We start from the raw sequence: 20,782 nt of genomic DNA on the forward strand, positions 1-20,782 counted from the left end.
GAGTTCCCAACAGGCTCATCCAACGATTCGCTGAACAAGATGGGAGCGAAAGAAGGTTGTGTACCAACTGTAGGCAAGACTATTCTCTTGGGAGACGGAAAAGCCCAAACACTCAGAGTTTATCCTTCTCCCAAATAAAGAATCTCTTGAGTTGGGGTCAACTGGGATTTCTGGAAGTTTATCAGCAACCCTAGTTCCTGGGTGAAAAGAATGGGTCTCTGAAGGTCCTTCATCCACTTTTCCTGTGACAGTGAGCGGAGAACCCAATCGTCCAAGTACAGGCATAAACTGATGCCTAGATGATGTAACCACTTCGCAAGAAGGGCTAGTACTCGCATAAATACCTGCGGAGCTGTGGAGAGGCTGAAACAAACAGATCAAAATTGGAAGACTCTGTCCTCAAAGACAAATCCAAGATATTTCCTGGAGTCCAGATGAACAGGGACATGGAATTAGGCATCTTACATATCTGGGGTGATCATCCAATCACCCTGTTGAACGGATGAAAGCACCGACTGACTCGTCTCCATTTTGAACTTCAACTTCTGGACAAAAAAGTTCAGAACACTGACGTCTGAGACAGGTCTAGGCTGTCAATGCGATCGGCGTGGGCGTGAGTGGAGGATATTCCTTGAATAGGATCGAGAAACCCTCCTTCAGGAGCTTGACTGTCAAAGGCTCCGCAGCTCTGATGCTCCACCTCTCCCAGTAGATCTTGCTGTGAAACGCACTTCAGAATGGGGTTTGGAAGGAAAATCCTGTCTGCCCCCATGAATGGGCTGCTGTTGTAGTGTAGATACATTTCATAGCGAAGGACGAGGGCTCTTTGGGGTGCTTAGATGACTGAGCAAAAAGGTCCTGCATAGACTTTTTCTGTAAGTCAGTAGCAATTTCCCTTAACAGCTGACTGATGAAAAAGGTACTGCTTATCCAAGGTAGAATACAGTAAGGCGGACTTCTGAGCCGACATCACTCCCTTAGTGGTGAATGAGCACCACAATTCCCTTTTCTTGAACACTCAAAGGGAGAAAAGGGCCGAAGTTCTGAGGAGCCATCTCTTATGACTTTATCAGCACACGACAGTAGGCCTAACCAGCCCACAGAATGGTCCGTCACCAAATCATTAAAGTCCTTAATCTTCCTCCCGAGAGCCCCACCCGTCCAATTGAGGAAACTGAAGATTTTGAAGACCTTAAACATATGCTTTAACAGGTGGTCTAGCTCCAAGGAAGCAAACAATTTTGCTGATGAGAAGGCGAAACGGCGTGCCAAGTCAATCAGGCCCAAGAGGTCACCCTGGGAGGAAGCAGCCCTCCCAGGGATGGAGCCTCTCCAGTAGCATAGGACAAGTACCTCTTAGCTGTCAATCTCAACAGTGGCAGAGCAAAAGCCGCTTTCCCTTGCTCCCTTTTCACTACAAGCCAGTCTTTGACCCCCTTTAGAGCTTTCCTTGAGGAGAAGGAAAGGACCATCTTGGGAAGACAAGAGCTGGCATCCACTTGGTTCCTCATTGGAAAAGTAGAGGCTGGCGAAACTGGAGCGGTTGGATGAAAATGAGATGTAAAGGTTGCTAAAAAATATCTCAACAGAAAAGCATATGCAGGAACCGATTCTTGAACTATCCTTCGAAGGTTTAATCCCAGCAGGAGCCCTGAGTAATCCTAAAATGTCTGCCAAATGTTGTTCAAGGGTATTCTGCTGTGGGTACAGGTGAACTAGAGTTGGCCGGGTGCTCAGCTGGCGCCGATTGCTCAGAGACTGTGACTGTTATATGTCGTTCGGGCGAGTACACTGGGCGCCTAGAGGATGAGAAGCATTTCTTGTTTGAGGGACGCCTGGGCGCCAAATGCTGGCGCTCTGGTGAAGAATAATCTGGGCTGTGCCAGGTACTGCAACCTGGTTGGGGACTGAGAGAAGGATTTCTAGTCCGTTTAGATGGAATAGGGGACATCTCGTTACCGCTACATCTCCCAGGGGACGGGACATGCCAAGAAGACACCTAGAACGCCTCTTGTTGGGGCTACTCTCCAAGTCCGAAGATAACTGGTGGACACTAACACAGGGTTCACAGAGGGTCTTCCATTCTGTGAACTGGAACAGGAGGTTCTACCGAGGGGGCAACTGCCAGTGGGCAAACCCCACTGACCTCCCCTTTGGACCTCCAGTTATGTCTTCTCCCAGGTTCAGGGGAGTGTGACAGGGACCTTTGTCTGGAAGAGGGCAACTGCCTGTGGGCAAACCCCACTGACCTCCTTTGGACCTCCAGTTATGTCTTCTTCCAGGTTCAGGGGTGTGTGACAGGGACCTTTGTCTGGAAGAGTCAGTGGGACAGACAGCCATCTCCTCCACTGGTACTGGCACAACAATATTTACTTTGTCCATCAGTTTTAGGAATACCCCTAATTCGGTCAAACTTACACTTGTGGCTGGCAATGGCATCGGGTTCGTAAGCATGGGAGCTAGGTACAGGAGTAGATGGTATAACAAATCATATTAGGAAGACTAAAGATGGGGGACAAGGCTAGAGCAGGGGGAAGAAAGAATGGCTCAGTCAGCCACACTCAGATTAGGAACCTGTTCTAGACTACGAGCCAAAACCTTGGCTCTCGAGGCCGCCTTCCTTTTTCAATCTCTATCTAGCTTCATCCCAATCCTTAGATTTGTCACAAGTCAGGCTTTGAACACACAGTTAGAGCATATCGTATGGGAATCTATGTCACTTTAGTTGAGCAGATTTTACAACCCTCCCTACAATACCCAATGCTGGAGTCCGACATCGTTGAGAGTCACAAATAGTAATACTGTGAATTATCTAAAGCTGTAAAGACTACCATAGAAGTGAATACATCACTAAATCCTGGAAGGATAATAACAAAATAGCAATGAAATTCTAAACAAAGCTGCTACAAACATCCGATGTTGTATCAAAGCCTGGCAGAAAAGAAGTGACGTTATTCTATTTCATTGTCCCTATTGTTCGCCAAAAATAGGTGGGGTAATCACCAAAAAAAAAATACAATAGAAGCACTACGTGGGTGGAAAAGTATAGTTATATGATTACTTGGTAAGTTACTTATATGAAAAAACTTCTTTTTCTCTTGTGCGTGACACGTAGTTGGTTAGGCTACAAGATTTTCATTTGCAGTGGTAAGCACTAAATATGCTTATAAACAACACCATCACACTTTAAAATGAAAAATTTATGCAAAAAGCAATTTTCTACCTTATTTTCCCATACTGCAACAAAATAAACTCCATAAATACCATGAAAAAAATTTAAATCCCTTTTTTTCTCTCATACACAACACATAGTTTGGTAGGCTATACATTTTTCATTTGCAGCCATGCTTACAAACAACAGCCATCACACTTTAAACTGAAACCTTTCTGCAATAAGCAATTATGTACCTTATTTTCCCCTATTTGTAACAAAATAAACTCCAAAAATACACACAAATGAAAAACACAACACCTTTCTACCCTTGTACGTGGCATGTAGTTCGGTAGGCTACATTTGTCATTTGCGGCCGTAAACACAAAATACAGTCAACGCTCTGTATTCACAGGGGATGCATACCACAGCCCCCACCCCCACCCACGAATAGCTGAAATCCGCAAATACTTGACCCCTCCCTCTAAAAACACTTATAACTGCCTATCTTGAAAGTTCAAACACCAAATATATACCTTTATCTATCATCCTACATTAAATATACCTTAAACTATTATCCTATTACTGTATTAATATTTAAAATGATATTAATATAATTTCAAAGTCATCTTAAACATTATCCTTAAAAATCTGTGAATACTGTAAGGCTTACAGCTACGTGTGAAACTATAATCCAGTTCCCCCTACGTATTAAGGCACACACATTTTCTTTCATACAGTTACTATTCAAGCCATCCCGTTTTCTTTTACAGGGGAAACACTGTTATGTACATAACTAACTCACAAGAGAGAGAGAGAGAGAGAGAGAGAGAGAGAGAGAGATGCACTTTAAAAATACAGTATTTAATAATAAGATTACGTAAATCATATGGGTACTCACTGGTGATGAAAGCTGATTATAGATGATGATGAAATTAGCTATGCAGTCCGATGAATGACAATGACAATAAACAGCAAAGCAGAGGAATTATATCTCCTCTGAGGGTGCCTCTTCCCCTTCTTCAGGGGTTTCGGGAGGACTTCTTCAGGCGCTTGGGAGTGCTTCTTCAGGCACTTGGGGAGGCGCTTCTTCAGGGGTTTGGGGAGACTTTGGAGGGTCCTTCTTTGTGAGTTTAATAAACATAGTGATAGGCAGCTACTGCCACTGCTTCTTCATGCTGACAAGGGCTTGATTATAGGGCACCAATGCCGCATCAAGGGCATTTGAAAACTTTAAGGAGAGTTCCATATAAGGACCCCATAACGTAGCCGCATCCTGCACCTCCTTGATTATCCTCTTAAGTTGGGACAGACGTTCCAAGGATAGGCCCTCATCCTTCTCCCCCTGAACCTGGAGTGTCTCCTTCCTCGCTGACAGACTTCGTCAGCTCTTCCAAATCTTGGTCCATCAGGGGGTCAGAGTGGGCAACAATGAGGGTGCTGACTCCCTCCTCAGTGATGTCATTGAGGCCTTCTCCACCAAGAATCCTCGCCAACTGGACCACATTATTAATGGTCAAATGTTGAATTTCTTAAGGAGAGAAGCCCTTATAATCATGCACACACTCCAGCCACAACTTCTTCCAGTATGCATTCATGATCTCCTTCATGTCATTCAACAATCGGTTGATGACAGACAGATGTGGCAATCGTGGATTTACGGCAATACTCTTTCAGCATAAATTCCCTGTCAGTGTCCACTGCATTCACAAGGAGCTCAAGAGAGTTCTGGGTGTAAAGTGTAGGGTTGCGCAAAAAAAAAAAAAAAAAAAAAAAAAAAAAAAAATTAACATTCATTAAAATTTTATTGCTCCCTAAACTACAAAAAATGGCTAATTATGCTTATATTATGCCTAGAGCTTGGGTAACAAGGCAATTTAACACTGGAAAGAGAAATCTGTTAAGTGTGAAAAATAAAAACTAAGGAAAGTAATGAAAACTAATGGTATCTCAACCATCACCCACTTGAGATTGAGTGTTTTGGATACATAACTACTTTTATATCATTAGAATTTCAATATTTCACGTTTGAACATTGAAATTTTCAATTATCGAACATGTGTGACATTTTTATGATAAAATAGTTCTATATATACTTATCAAGTAATTACATAGCTATAGTTTCCTCTTGCATGGCAGCGTAAATTAAAAAATTTGCGGGTAATGCTTCAAAGTTTAGTGCAGATGATTGGTCCTGCCCACTCACACGAATACCAGGAACAACTTGGCAGACAACCTCAGTCTGTTTATGCTGTATGTCCATCGGAGTGGAGGAGGGAGGGATCCGATCATGCAATTACTTGTTAAGTATACATAAAATTTTATTTTATATGTCATTTTTATATAAGTAACTTACCAAATAGGGTAAAATCGCGAATTTGGACGCCCTCCCCCCAAAATGCATAAAACAAAAAAGCTCTAGGTTCAAAAGAAACAGCAATCCTGTACCTATCATCCCTGAAGAATGTATACTTTTACAACCATAATTGTTATTTTGACAACCATTTAAGTGAAAAAGTGTAAAATTCCTTATCCAAACCTAAGGATAGTGATTTTACAAAATTAAAATTTCCTCTATTTGTCTTGTTTATTTCTATCTCTTTCTTTTTCAGATACATTACCAAGACCCTGAAGACTATCCTAAAAAAAAAAAAAAAAAAAAAAAAAAAAAAAAAAAAGAAATAAAAATAAGAGGGGGAGGGGAGGGGGGTGCATACAAAATGGATTGAAAAAGCTGCCTTTGTCCAATTCGCACGCATTTTTCCAAAATTGAGTTTATAAGGGCGTATGCCACGAGACATAAGTCTGGGCCTTGCTTTATTGATATAGAGCATAAGAGTCAAAATCGCTTAAACAGTGAGAACCCAATACCCACCTGAATTTGACCCACACCATAGCCAATTAGTACGAGTGCGTCCAGTCCATTCTGTACGCGTGTACGCATAGGCATACATAGACTGATGTATGTACAAAATGTGATGTACGTGTGCAAAATGGGTTGTACGCACTGTGCAAATTGGTTATGGTATGGATTTAAGGGACTTTGATTCTTAATGCTTGAGTTTTCTATTCTTCAGCATAATTTTGCAGGATATACAGTAGAAATCATGATGCCTACCAGTAAAACAAATAAAAAGAAACAAAGTCTGGCATTCAAACCAAGAGATGCCAGTATTCTGAGGAGTCACTCTTGATGGCCTTTCATGATATTAAGACGTAAGTAGGCTACTGTTATTTCATTCAAAATTCATAATAATTATTTTATACCATATAGTCTATCAGATCTATTACTATATTCTAAACATAGCATATAGCCTATCTATTAGATCTACTTTCTTATTTCTTTACATTTTCAGATATGGACTGTCAATAAGAGCAGTTGGCACAAAATATGGCATCCCTGAAGCCATCATCAGGCATAAAATATCAGGATACCGTGGAATGAAGTCAAAACCTGGACCACAAACGTTATTAACTGAGGCTGAACAAGTCCTGGTGAACTATATAATAATCGCAACTAAGAGGGCACATCCTGTGACTAAAAGAAATGTTATTCATGCTGTGATGTGCATCTCGGAGGATGAAAAGGACAGAGGTATTGATAGAAAGTTCCCTCCCTCATTTAAAGGAACAGAGCCAAAACAGAAATGGGAGAGTCTCTTCTTATAATGGCACCCAATTCTGACATTTTCGTACACCTGAAACATTAACGTTAGCAAGAAAGAACATTAGTGTTGCAATTATTAAGCAATGGTTCCATACTACTTATGACTTACTTTAAAGCGATTGATGCTACCAATGCTCTGGAAGAGCCCACAAGAAATTTCAATAACGACAAAACCGGATTTTGTTTACTGTATCACCATCTGCAGGAAGAGTGCTAGCTGTAAAAGGAGAAAAAAATGTTTTTGTACATGCAACTTACCAGTCAGATATATACTTAGCTATCGTCTCCAACATTCCCGACAGAATTTCAAATCTCGCGGCACACGCGGCAGGTAGGTCAGGTGATCTACCTTTCCCGCCGCTGGGTGGCGGGAATAGGAACCATTCCTGTTTTCTAATTAGATTTTTTCTGTCGCTGGTTCCGACAACATCTGTTGTTGGTTCCTTCTGATTTGGATTTCTTTCTCGCTTGCTGAGGATCTTTTTTGGACGGATTTTTGGTGACGTATTGGATCTTTGGCTTGGCATACGCTATTGTGGACTGTTTTTTGGAATTGTTTAGGATTTTTCTGTCAAGATGTCTGATGTTAATGTTGCACCGGTGTTTCGAGTGTGTGTTAGGCAAGAGTGTAAGGTGAGGTTACCGAAAGCTTGGTGAGACCCTCACACTGTATGCATGAGTGTCGGGGAATGATTGCTCTTTTGACAATAGGTGTAATGAATGCGAGAATCTATCTGAGAAGGAATGGAAGGCTTTGAATGCTTATGTGAGGAAACTTGAGAAGGATAGAGCTAGGAAGGCTTCCTCTAGAAGCTCTAGTAGGTTTCGATCTAATGAGCTTGAGGTAGACACTAATACCATTGTAGTTTCTCCTAAAACTCTGGTTTCAGCCCCTTCTCCCTTCACCAAACCTGCGGATTCGTCATCAGAAATGGCTGCTATGAAGGCGGAGATCCGTAGGATGCAATCGCAACTGCGTGCTATGAAAGAAGAAAAAGGTAAGAGTGATAGTGATTTGTGCAGTGTCCCCAGTGCAGTGGAGGGGGCGTCTGACCGGCTCCGCATTGCTCCTAGGCCTAGACCGCTTCCAAACTCCCAGGACCAGTGGAGGAGGAATGTCGAAAGCCGCAAGGAGGATGTAGAGCATCCCCAAAGGTCAGGCGTCCCTTTGGCAGACCCTGTTGATGAGTCCCAGGCTGCCTTGGATCGCCACAGGAAAGGCATCCTAAGGAAGTGTTTTTCGGCTTCTGACTCGTCTTCTCCGAGGCGCGGATGGAGTTCAGCTGAGGAGTCGCGCCCTCTGAAGAGGTCCTGGAAGGCTCCTAGAGGTGACGCCTTGGATTCAAGCCCTGAGCGCTTCCCAGAGGAATCTCCGGTGATCAAGAAGAGAGCCCGAAGATCCCCCTCATCCTCTCCAAGAGAAGTACGGGAGTCGACCAAGCAGATTTTGGTTGGTCTCCAGGCTCAGTTGTCTGCTCTTGTGGGTTCGCTAGCCAAGGATTCTTCGCGTAGGAAGGACGATTCTCTTCCTGTCAAGAGCTCCAGTAAGCGTCCTTCTTCCAGCAGGCGCTCTTCTCCCGTTAAGCGCCCTTCCAGCAGCAAGCGCTTTACGTCGAGTAGGCGTTCTTCTCCTAGTAGGCGCCCTTCTCCCAGCAGGCACATTTCTTCCAGGTGCTTTTCTTCAGAAGGAAGCGCCTCTCCTTCCAGACGCTCTTCTCCTCTTGACAGTCGCTCTTCTTCTGACAAGCGCCCCTCGCTTGATAAGCGGCCCCCTTCCAGCAAGCGCTTTTCTCCTGCCAAGCGCTCTTCTGGTAATAGGCGCCGCTCTCCTAGCAGGCGCTCTTCGGTGGACAAGAGCGCCTCTCCTGACAGTGGCCAGACTGGCAGCAGGTGCCTTACTCCTGGCAGGCGCTCTTCAATGGACAGAAATGACTCTCCTTCCAAGCATTCTTCTCCTGATAGGCGCTCCTCTTCCTTCAAGCTTTCTTCTCCAGCTGCTCCTTTGGAGGACGTTTCAGAGGATGAATCCCCCAAAGACGCTGGGATCTCGGACTACAAGAGACTGGCTGCTTTATTGGTTCAGGAGTTTGGAGACTCTCTTCGTCATGCTGCCCCTCCTTCTCCTGGGTCCTTATTGACAAGTACCAAGTCGTCGAAAGCCTCCTCATTTGTGAAGATGCGCCCTACTATATCTATGAAGAAGGCATTTAAGGGCTTTGGGGAGTGGATGCAGTCGAAGAAGGAAGCGGGCAAGACTGTTTTCTCCTTTCCTCCTTCTAGGCTCTCGGGGAAGTCTGGTATTTGGTATGAGACCAAGGAACCGATGGGGTTGGGTCTCCCCTCATCGGCGGATGCTGACTTTTTGTCTCTGGTTGACTCTTCCAGAAGGCTTTCTCTCCTTGCGGCGAAGGCGACTTGGGGAATGTGTGAGCTGGACCATCTCCTCAAAGGCCTTTTTCGGATAATGGAAGTCTTTAATTTTATGGATTTGTCCCTTGGGGCGTTGGCCAGGACGACGCAGGACCCCAAATTCCTCAACATGGAGGAATTTGTCAGCGTTTTGTCCTGTTTAGACAAAGCAGTGAGGGACGGCTCTACCGAAGTCGCTGCCTTGTTTGGAGCTGGAATTCTCAAGAAAAGGTCAGTTTTCAGCTCCTTCCTAACTAAATCTGTGTCTCCTCTCCAGAGGTCCTCTCTGTTGTATGCGCCTCTGTCGAACCATCTTTTTCCACAGGAGACAGTTAAGGAGATTTCTCGCTCCTTATCGGAGAAGCCTACCCAAGATCTTCTTGCTCAGTCTTCTAAGAGGATGAGGCCTGCTGTTCCTTTTGCAAAGGAGAAAGTGCCCTTTCAGGAGCCCTTTCGAGGGGGGCCTTCTTCAAGAGCCTCTTTCCGGAGTCGAAGACCGGAGAGAAGAGGAAGGTCTTCAGCTCGTCCAGCAAAGAAGACCAAGTGATGTTCAAGTCCTCCAGACAACAGTGGGTGCCAGACTGCTGAGGTTTGCCGAAGTCTGGGCACAGAGGGGGGCGGATGACTGGTCCCTCTCTATTCTAAAGAAAGGATATCTCATCCCCTTCAGGGAGAGACCTCCCTTGACAACAACTCCAAGGGAGTTATCAGCCAGGTACAAGGATCCTGTCCGGAGCCAGGCCCTTCTACAAGCAGTAGAACAGATGCTGGAGAAGGCCATAGAACCGGTTCAAGAGCTCCATTCCCCAGGTTTTTACAATCGGCTGTTTCTGGTGCCAAAATCTTCGAGGGGGGGAGGTCGGTACTGGATGTAAGCGCCCTGAACTTCTTTGTTATCAGGACGAAGTTCACAATGGAGACGACCTCTTCGGTTCTGTCTGCTCTTCTTCCAGGGGATTGGATGGTGTCCCTGGACCTTCAAGACGCATATTTCCACGTACCCATTCATCCCTCTTCAAGGAAATACCTGAGGTTTGTGGTTCAGGGAAGAGCGTTCCAGTTCAGGGCCCCGTGTTCACGGGCATTTTGAGGAATGTAGCACACTGGCTACATCTGGAGGGTGTAAGAATCTCACTGTATCTAGACGACTGGCTGATTCAAGCGCAATCGAAGGATCGCTGTCTGGAGTACTTGTCAATTACACTAAATATGACCCAGTCCCTAGGACTGTTAGTAAAGCTCGGGAAGTCCCAGATGATTCCTCAGCAGAGCATTGTCTACCTGGGGATTCGGATGGATTCTCGGGGTTTTCAAGGATTTCCATCCCGAGAAAGAAGAGATCACTGCCTAGAGAAGTTGACTGCCTTCCTAGAGAAAGAACATTGTTCCGCGAGGGAATGGATGAGTCTGCTGGGGACACTTTCCTCCCTGGAACAGTTCGTTTCCTTAGGAAGACTTCACCTAAGACCCCTTCAAGTCTACCTGAGGGAGAAATGGAATCAGAAGTCTCAGGATTTGTCAGCTTCTTTCCAGATATCGGACAGGGTAAATGAGGATCTTCGTTGGTGGTTGGACCCTCAGAAATTAAACCAAGGATTGCCTCTTCAGTTGCCAAGCCCTCACCTAGTGTTGCTTTCAGACGCCTCAGAGTCGGGATGGGGAGCAACACTGGGCTCGAGAGAGGTGTCAGGCACCTGGAAGGGGGAACAGGTGACCTGGCACATCAACAGGAAGGAACTGTCTGCGGTTCATCTAGCCCTCATCCATTTTGAGCCACAGGTCACAGGATCAGTAGTACAGGTAAACTCGGACAACACTACAGCCCTGGCTTACATCAGGAAGCAGGGAGGAACACATTCCTTCTCCCCTTACGAAACAGCAAGGACTTTGTTGCTGTGGGTGGAGGAGAGGAAGATCAGACTCCTCACCAGGTTCGTGCAAGGGGAAAGGAATGTGAGGGCGGATCTGTTAAGCAGAAAGGAGCAAGTCCTACCCAAAGAGTGGACGCTCCATTCCGAGATTTGCGAGAAGCTGTGGAGCCTTTGGGGAAGGCCGAATATAGATCTCTTTGCGACACATTGGAACGCAAGACTGGAGAACTACTGCTCTCCGATCTCAGACCCGAGGGCAGTTGCTATAGACGGTCTTCTCATGGTGTGGTCCGGAATAGACGGTTATGCTTTTCCCCCATTCAAGATCTTGGGGGAAGTATCAAGAAAGTTCGCTTCATCAGAAGGCACAAAACTGACCCTGATCGCCCCGTTTTGGCCAGCTCAAGATTGGTTCACAGAGGTACTGGAATGGATGATGGATTTTCCCAGATCGCTTCCACACAGGAGCGATCTTCTCAGACAGCCCCACTTCGACAGATTCCACAAGAATCTCCCCGCTCTCAATCTGACTGCCTTCAGACTATCGAAGGACTGGTCAGAGTGAAGGGATTTTCGTGCAAGACTGCAAAGGCTATTGCCAGAGCCAGAAGAACCTCAACCTTGCGCGTCTACCAGTCGAAGTGGGAGGTTTTTAGAAGATGGAGCAAGACTCAGATGATGTCCTCTTCCAGTACCTCTGTGACAGACATCGCTGACTTCCTTCTTTACTTGAGGGAGCAGTGCAACCTCGCTGTACCGACGATTAAAGGATACAGAAGTATGCTGGCTTCAGTATTCAGACACAGAGGTCTGAATATTTCAGGAGACAAAGACCTTCACGATCTTATTAGGTCTTTCGAAACGTATAAGACCAAGACCTTGAAGCCTCCCAGTTGGAATTTAGACGTTGATTTAAAGTTTTTAATGTCCATGAAATTTGAACCTCCCAAAAAGCTTCCTTCAGGGATCTGACCAGGAAGTCACCGTTTCTCTTTGCTCTGGCTTCTGCTAAGAGAGTAAGCGAGTTGCAGGCTTTGGAAGGTAGGGTTGGGTTTAAGAAGGACTCAGCTATTTGCTCCTTCAAACCCTTCTTCTTGGCGAAGAATGAGAACCCTTCCAAACCATGGCCGAGAAGCTTTGAGGTGAAAGGACTTTCGTCAGTGACAGGGCAAGAGTTGGAGAGGACTCTGTGTCCGGTTAGGAGCCTAAAATTCTACCTAGATAGGAAGAAACAACTGGGAGGTACAGTCGAGAGTCTCTGGTGCTCAGTCTGGGATCCTAGTAGATCCATCTCGAAGAATGCTCAAGCTTTTTTCATCAAAGATGTCATCAGAGAAGCGCATCTGTCTTGTGAGGATGAGCACCTAAAGCTCCTTAGAGTGAAAGCGCATGAGGTGAGAGCCATAGCGACATCATTGGCTTTTCACAAGACGTTGTCTCTCCAGGCTCTTATAGAGGCGACATACTGGAGATGTAATTCGATATTTGTATCTCATTATTTGAGAGATGTTAGAGTAACTTATGATAAGTGCTTCTCTCTGGGAGCGTACGTATCTTCGGATTCGGTGCTGGGACAGGAAGCTGAAACTAATCCTGTATAATTTAGTTAATTTAGTTGATTTTAATGCTATGAGATGTGTGTTTTTATGGTTGATTGGAAGAGGGTGTTGAAAGTAAAACCCCCTTTCAATTCGTAACACTAACAAGGTTAGACTTGGTCAGGTGGTCGGGATTGGTTGTTGTGCTCCTTGTTGTTTATTGATACTTAAAAACTCTGTCATGTAAGAGGGATAGCCCCCATTGACACGATCCAAAATAAGGCTCTGTCTTGTAAGTGGGTCAGCCCCCACTGACACGATCCAGAAGGGCTGTCAGTCATAGGTCTCAACCTCGCTGAAGCTCTTGAGGCAAGCAGACTCATAGACAGTATCCATGAAGTCTTCTGCCCAATCAGGTAAGAACCATGGTTTTTATATCCTACAACATTTGTTGTTTCCTGTTTTTTAAATATTAGCTGTCTCTTACCCTCCACCAAGGGTGCCAATCAGCTAAGTATATATCTGACAGGTAAGTTGCATGTACAAAAATGATATTTCTGGGTTGTCCGACCTGTGTCAGCCAGTGAAATAACCATTCAGCACTTATTTCTAGGTAAAGCTATTGCTAAATATACCAGAGAAAAGCTAAATGCCAAGCTGGAGTTACTACCCCCAGTGCAAGCTCCATGAAATGGAGTCGTGTAAGAGAAAGGGTGAGATTGTCACAATCACAGGCCTCCGCCCTGTAAACATTCCCAATGTCAAAAGTCCTACCGAGTGAGGTGCCGTTACAAAACCCCGCACCACTCGCGGACTGTAAACAAACCAGCGTCACCTTCATTCCATTTTTAGCACGCATCGCTTTTGTTCGCCTTTTTTGTGTGCGCTCTTTTGTGGCTTATTTTCCTGATTTAATGGCATCCTCCCAGGATTCTTCATCACCTAAGTTGAGTACCATCTCTTTATTTTATTTTAGGCAGTTGAGGCTCCTTATTTCCCTCTAATTTAATAATTAGGGGGATTTATAACGCCCGCCTCGTCCACCTTCTCCCGGCCTCATGTGACCTTCAGTCTTGGTGCGGGATTTTTATGTCGAGGCTTCGTTCCCCTTCATTTTCTTATGTTTTGTGCCTTTTGCTTATCCTATATTCAATTTGGCATTATTATTTATTGTTTTGTTACCCTTCTCTGGGGAAGTTTGGGTCCTTGTCGTTTAGGCTACGGGTTTCCCCCCTCGGGCCTATCTGCTCTTTATCAATTCTTAGATGTGTTGTATTTTGGACCCTCACTTCCTCCAGCATTTGGGTATATTATTTGAGACGGTACAGTTATGCTTATTAGGTTTATTTTAGGCCTAGCGCACGGATGTCTTTGATATTTACGGATTATGTCCTTTGTTTTTAATCTTGAAGGTCGGCCATTTTCCCTCCGCGCTCTTATCGTGTTGGGTTTGGTCCTCCCTTCTACATGTGTCTTTGTGGTTATTTGAATTATTGAATTATTTTATTCATGCCTAGGTTAGGTTAACTTTTTAGGCTAGTCTGGTAGATACCTTCTCCCCCTGGGCTACCTCCTTCAGCCAGCCGGCTGTGTTAGGTTAGCCTAGGAGTTAGGCTATGGTGTTCTGTTCCCTTCCTCGGAAGAGAGGTTTAGGTGTGTAGGAGGGCCTCATGGTTGGTGCTTCCCTTCGGGTGATGTTATGGTTAGAGGTGTTGGGCCTGCGTTATCTCCCTCTCCCTGTTTCGGCCTTTCCGTTTGGACTGTGAGTCCTAGTAAGGTTAAGCTGGAATAGCGAGGTATCTTATGTAGCCTACCCTTGTCCGAGCCACACCTTCGGGTTAGCTTTCCAACTTCATGTATATACCCTCTCCTACCTCCTTTCTCTCCTCCCTCTCCCCCCTTGGTTGCTTTCATGTACTTTGTTAACTTACCAAGGCTTGAGAGCTTTACCCTGTTCCTTATGCTATAGCCTACATCCCCTTCCTCTGCATTGACTGGTTTTGTCCTCTCAGTACTGGGTTTCCGACCTTACCCGGTCGGCACCCTGTCGAGTCTTGTTTGGTGACCGGGGTGCTCCACACTCCTGTTCACCATTCCTTTACCTTTCTTTGCTCATTTGGCCTTTGAGGGTTCCCCATTCTCTCCTCTCTCATTATCGTTCGTACATGTTCGTCTGATCGAGAGGAGAAAGGTGGATCTCATGGCGCCCGGGAGTGCTTACCCACACCCTGGTCGCCGCTACTGGTCCCCTCCTGGCCTGTCCCAACTCCCCCTCTTGCGTCAGTGCTTTGTTTTTCCCCAACCCGGGTGTCGTTCTCCCAGACCGTCACCTCGGGGAAAAATTGTGTACATGTAGCCAGTTAGAGTTTCCCACCTGACTGTCTTCTGTCTTATTCACACGCCATTGACGTTTACCTTCGTTCTATTCATTTAGAATGCGTACGGTTCCCTAGTATCTACCCTCCGCCGACTAGCTAATTTTGTATTTTCCACTAGGTAGTCGGGCGTTCTCGTCGCTTACCACTCCGGTGGGTACGGTGTATGGTCGGTCGGTGCTCACCACACCTCCTCCGCTGTCACTGTATTAGAGTAACAGGACTCCCCGCCTCCAAGCGGAAACACCCACTCTTACTTATAGTTGACCTTTCACTAGCATGTATATATATATTTATATATATTTCTGAAATTTTACGTCTTTTCGGGACCTTCCTGTTGCTCCGGATTAACTCCGGCGGTCCCTTTATGTTGTTTTTGATCATGCATGATCTAGTAGACCCCTTAACCTCCCGGTATGCTCCGGTGGGGCCTATCTGGTCTAATTATCTATTATCCTAAGACACTGCTCCGGCGGCCTTATCAGCATACTCATGTACCCGTCCACTTACAGATGGTGCGTTGTCAGGAGCAGGGGTGCACGGCAGTCCTTCAGCAAGCTAGTGGACATGAAGTTTGCAGGTCCCACTCTGGGTGCGCCGTTCACGTAGGGGACCTGATCGTCTGGCACCCTGATGGCTGTGAGGTGTGCTACGCTCTCTATGAGCAGGTTCTGGATGAGTCGGTAAGTTTGTTATTTCCTTTCCGATTCATGCTTTTCTTTGAGTTTTGTCTCTTATGGATAATTGGAAGATATTCTCTTTTTAGGAGGTTTGGTCACCTGACTTTCTCCTTCTTTCAGATTGACCGCAGCTCTCGTGACTCTTCACTTATGACCCTCAAGACCTGGGTCAGAGGCTTCGGGAGGAACGTTGGGGCAGGGAAACCCTACGTACTTTCTAAGGATATCTGCAGCGTTCTCTTCCCCGCCGCCTGGATCTCAGCGTCAGTTGCTGACGAGGTAGCCGCCCCTTTGATCGCTGGGATCCAGGAGATGACTCAGCCCTCCCAAGAAGACGTGGCCGCATGCGGAGAGGTCACCGAGGATGTTGCGGCTCTTAATTTGAATCTGGAGCCCATGAACGTGGACCTGGATCTCCAAGCAGGTAAGGGGGTAAGTGAGGCAGGTGAATATCTGTTTAGCTCTCCTTCTTCTTCTGCTGCTTCTTTCCGGGGATTCGTGAAATCCTCTTGCCTTATGGACGGTGCAAGGTCTACCGTCCCTAAGGTCAAATCTGTTAAGAAAAAGACCTTGAAGTCCCAGAAAGTCCGCTCCGGGGTTCCCTCGAAGACGTCACAGGCTCCTAGCCCCGTGCCGTCTACGAGCAAGGCCTCTACCTCTGGGAAGGGAGCACGACCCAAGCAAAGTAAGGAGGTTCCCCCCCTCCTTCCTTTGATGCAGAAGCATTTGCCGAGCTTCTTATGCAGAAGCTCGACAAAAGAGTTGACGACAAGCTGTCGCAACTCTCGAATCAGTTGTCATCCTCTAATGCTTCTGTGCTTTCCCTATCGCAGCAGGTTAAGTCCCAAGGACCTTAATCTCTGGATTCATGCGTGGCGGAGCGGCCAACAGATCTTTCTCCGTTCCGACACCTCCAGCCTGGAGAGGGACCAGGCGCCTGACCTCGTGCTCCCCAGCATGAGGGTACCCTCTATCGAGGGCCTAGGCACCCGGTGGAGAACTCGACCCTCCTGGTCTGGAATCTCCTTGCCAGGTTTTGCCAGACTCACTGAGGAGGCATGGATTCCGTTAAGGTCCCCAAGGAGACTGTCATCTTCCCGAGGACCAGGCCCAGTCGTCTCTGCTAAGGACTCTTTCGGGGTCCCACCAAACTCACCCAGCCAAGGTGCATTTACCATGTTCTCTTTGGGAGAGGTTCTTCCCCCCTTGCACCTCAAAAGTGGCTTCCCTCACTAGCCAAGCTTGCATGGAGGGTAAGCCCCTTCCTCATCTCTGGGAGACGGATCCCACCTCTCTTGTCTTCCCTGGAGATTCTGAGTTTTGGGAAGGAGCCCCAGCCACTTTCACGGTAACACGACTTGACCCTGACTGTGCTTCTAACCTGTTCAGTGAGCAACTGCCTAAGATCCCGGAGTCGCTCCTGAAAGCTGAAGCTGAGACTAAGGACAGGCTTAGCAGGTCCTTAAACTCTCTGACTTTGGCAGAAGCAACGTCAGTGGTCTACAGCGAAGACACTTTATTCCAGGTACTGACAAAATCTCTCTTAGCGAGTTTTCAGCAGGACCTGTATGACTTCATCAAGGCCCGGATGAACTGCCGAAAGCACATCTTTTCGGCAGCCACCATAAAGTTCCATCTGGGGAGCTAATCTCTTCCCCCAGGAAGAGGTTGATACGGTCCTAGCTGAGGCAACTAGGGCCAATCAAAGTCTCCGCTCCCGTTGGGGTCTGTCATTCAAGAGCAAACAGTCTGAGCCTGCCGAAACCCACCCTAAGTCCAGGAAGAAATTTAAGAAATTCAAATGGCTTCCTACTCAGACTGTCTTGCAGGCTGTCCAGGTTCCCGCCCCTGGTCATCCTTCAACCTCCCAGTCCCAACCTCAACCTCAGTATGTGCTGGTCCAACCAGCCCATCAGCCTCTCGCTGCCCCTTCATATGTCTCTTCCCCGGCTTTCAATGCTTCATATGAAAGCCAGGGGGCATTTCGTTCAATACAGAATGCAAGGGGAACTAGAGCCAGAGGATACTTCAGAGGTAGGGGAACACCTTGCTCCTCCTCCAGAGGAAGAGGAGGCAGTATCATTTTCGGGACCAGTGGAGCTTCAGTCCCTGGGCCCAGAGCATAGTCTCCAAAGGACTGGGGTGGAGTTGGTGCAAGGGTCCTCCCCCCCCAAAGTCAGGTTCCATCAATCACCGTCCAAGGCTCTGAAGGACTTTGTGAAAGATCTATTACAAAAGAGGGCAATAAAGACTGTTCAGTGTTCCAAATAAAGGTTCCAGTCAACGAAGAGTAATTCTAGACTTGTCTCGTCTAAATTCTTACATTCAATGCGACAAGTTTCGAATGCTTACAATCTCGCAGGTTCGGACCCTACTGCCCCGTGGAGCCGTAACCACCTCTATAGATCTTTCAGACGCTTATTATCACATCCCGATTGTGAGAAGGTTCTCTCCTTATCTGGGGTTCAGACTGGGAAATCAAGCATACTCGTTCAGGGTCATGCCATTCGGTCTCAATATAGCCCCAGAATCTTCACCAAACTGGCAGATACGGTAGTTCAGCAACTCCGGTCTCAGGGGATCATGCTGGCCGCATACCTGGACGATTGGATCGTTTGGGCATCCAACGCCAACGAATGCCGGAGAGCGACAGCCATAATGTCGGCTTTCTGGAATCTCTGGGCTTTCAAATAAACAGGAGAAATCCGCCTAGTGCGGAGAGTTGCTTTCAATGGTTAGGGATCCAGTGGGACCTGTGTTCACACAAACTATCTCTTCCGCCGGCCAAACGGAGAGAAATAGCCAAGGCAACCAGGCAGTTCCTCAAGAACAAGAAAGCTTCCCGTCGTACCCAAGAAAGAGTCTTAGGTTCTCTTCAGTTTGCTTCAGTGACGGATCTACTTCTGAAACCCAAACTGAAAGATATTAACAGGGTATGGCGGAGCCGAGCCAATGTCAGGTTCAGGGACAAGTTGTCTCTGATTCCACAGATTCTGAAAAAGAGACTCCGGCCTTGGAAGACAGTCAAGAGCTTATCGAAGTCAGTACCTCTTCAATTTCCTCCTCCGGCATTAGTAATTCACACCAACGCTTCCCTAAGAGGGTGGGGAGGATACTCTCAACACAAGAAGGTACAGGGGTCTTGGTCCACCATGTTCCGCCAGTTCCATATCAATGTCCTGGAAGCTATGGCAGTCTTTCTAACCCTGAAGAAGCTGCGTCCAAACAATCTGATTCATATAAGACTGGTTTTGGACAGCGCAGTAGTAGTACATTGTATAAACAGGGGAGGTTCCAAGTCGAGTCGGATCAACCAGGTTATGATAGCAATATTCTCCCTAGCAAACAAACACCGTTGGCATCTGTCTGCTACCCATCTTGCAGGGGTCCGGAATGTCATTGCAGATTCCCTATCCAGGACAACTCCGCTGGAGTCGGAATGGTCCTTGGACAAAACATCATTCAGATGGATTTGCAGTCAAGTTCCAAGTTCTCGGGTCTCTTTGCAAAGTAGATCCTCTTTGCAACAGAATGCAACCACAAAATGTCTACAAGTGGCAAAGGATCTATCAGTTTCCTCCAGTAAACCTGTTAAACCTGGATCCTCTAGCTCACTCCACAGATGCAATGTCAATAGATTGGAACAAGTGGCAAAGGATCTATCAGTTTCCTCCAGTAAACCTGTTACTGAAAGTCCTTCACAAGCTCAGGACATTCAAAGGTCAGATAGCCCTAGTGGCTCCCAACTGACCGAAGAGCAACTGGTTTCCACTTCTTCTAGAGCTGAAGCTTCGGTGCTTTCAAATTCCCAACCCAAAACTGACACAAATAGTACAAACTCAGACTGTGTCAGCTTCCTCAAGAATTCAGAATGCCCTGGCTTTGTGGATTTCATGAAGTTTGCAGCTCAGAAAGATGCTAATATTGATCCACTCTCAGACAATATGACTCAGCAGTTAAGAAATTAGCACTCTTCCTAAAAGAATCTGAAGCAACTGTAATGACCACAAATTTAGCAATTTCATTTTTAGGTCATTATTTGAGAAAGGTCTGGCATCAAGTACTATTACTACAGCCAAATCAGCTTTGAAAAAGATATTTTTACACGGGTTTAAGATTAACTTAACAGATTCTTATTTTTCGTCAATCCCTAAAGCCTGTGCTCGTTTAAGACCAATAACCCGCCCACATACGGTTTCCTGGTTCTTAAATGATGTTCTTAAATAGTGATGAGGTCGAGTCGATTTCTTCTGTAGATTCACTGAAATCCGTTCCAGTGTCCTGCAGGAACAGACTACCCTTGTCCAGGGGTGCAAACAGAAGTGAAGAACCTTCTGATGGGGCGACTCCTTTTGCCGTATACAAGCACCACAAACCTCGTTTCTTGAGGACTCCTGTTGTAAAGATGGTTGCTAGTTCTACTGCTCCATCTGTTACAGCTCTATCCGCGCAGCCCAGTACTCCCAGCCAGTCCGAAGCGAAGTTCTCTTGCAGGGACGTACAGTCTTTTATCTTCTTGGCTAGGGCTCCCACCGTCCAATCTAGAAAACTAAAGATCTCGAAGACTTTGAATATATCTTTAAGAAGATGGTCCAACTTCGAGGTTGTGAAGAGAATTCTGGCCGAAGAGAGAGCTGAGCAACTAGAAGTATCTATGATACTGGAGAAGTCCCCTTGAGAGGAGGCAGAAACTCCCAAGGACAAAGCTTCTCCAGTTGCATAGAAGATACTTTTGCCTTATTAAGCAAGAGGGAGGCGCACAGAAAACTGCCTTCCCTCTTCTCTGCTAGCCATGCATCAATGCAGCCAAAAGCTTTCTTCGACGATGAAGACAACACCATACACGGCAGTCTGGCGGTACCTGGTGGCTGTCGCATCAGGTAGGCTGAACCCGGCGATAATGGGACGACTGGAGAGAAGAACAACGGGTAGCAGACCAGGAAAAACCTGAGTAGAGCCGAGTAATGAGAGGTAAGTTGTTCCTCTTCTCCAGGTTCCTCAATGGACAAAATGGGTGATCCTGGGGTTCCCAGGTGTCCTGCACTACTGGAGTTGGCTTCTCAAGAAGGCTCAACACTTTATCAAGCCGGA

Source organism: Macrobrachium rosenbergii, chromosome 27 (assembly GCF_040412425.1).
Source record: "Macrobrachium rosenbergii isolate ZJJX-2024 chromosome 27, ASM4041242v1, whole genome shotgun sequence".
Lineage (NCBI taxonomy): Eukaryota > Metazoa > Arthropoda > Malacostraca > Decapoda > Palaemonidae > Macrobrachium > Macrobrachium rosenbergii.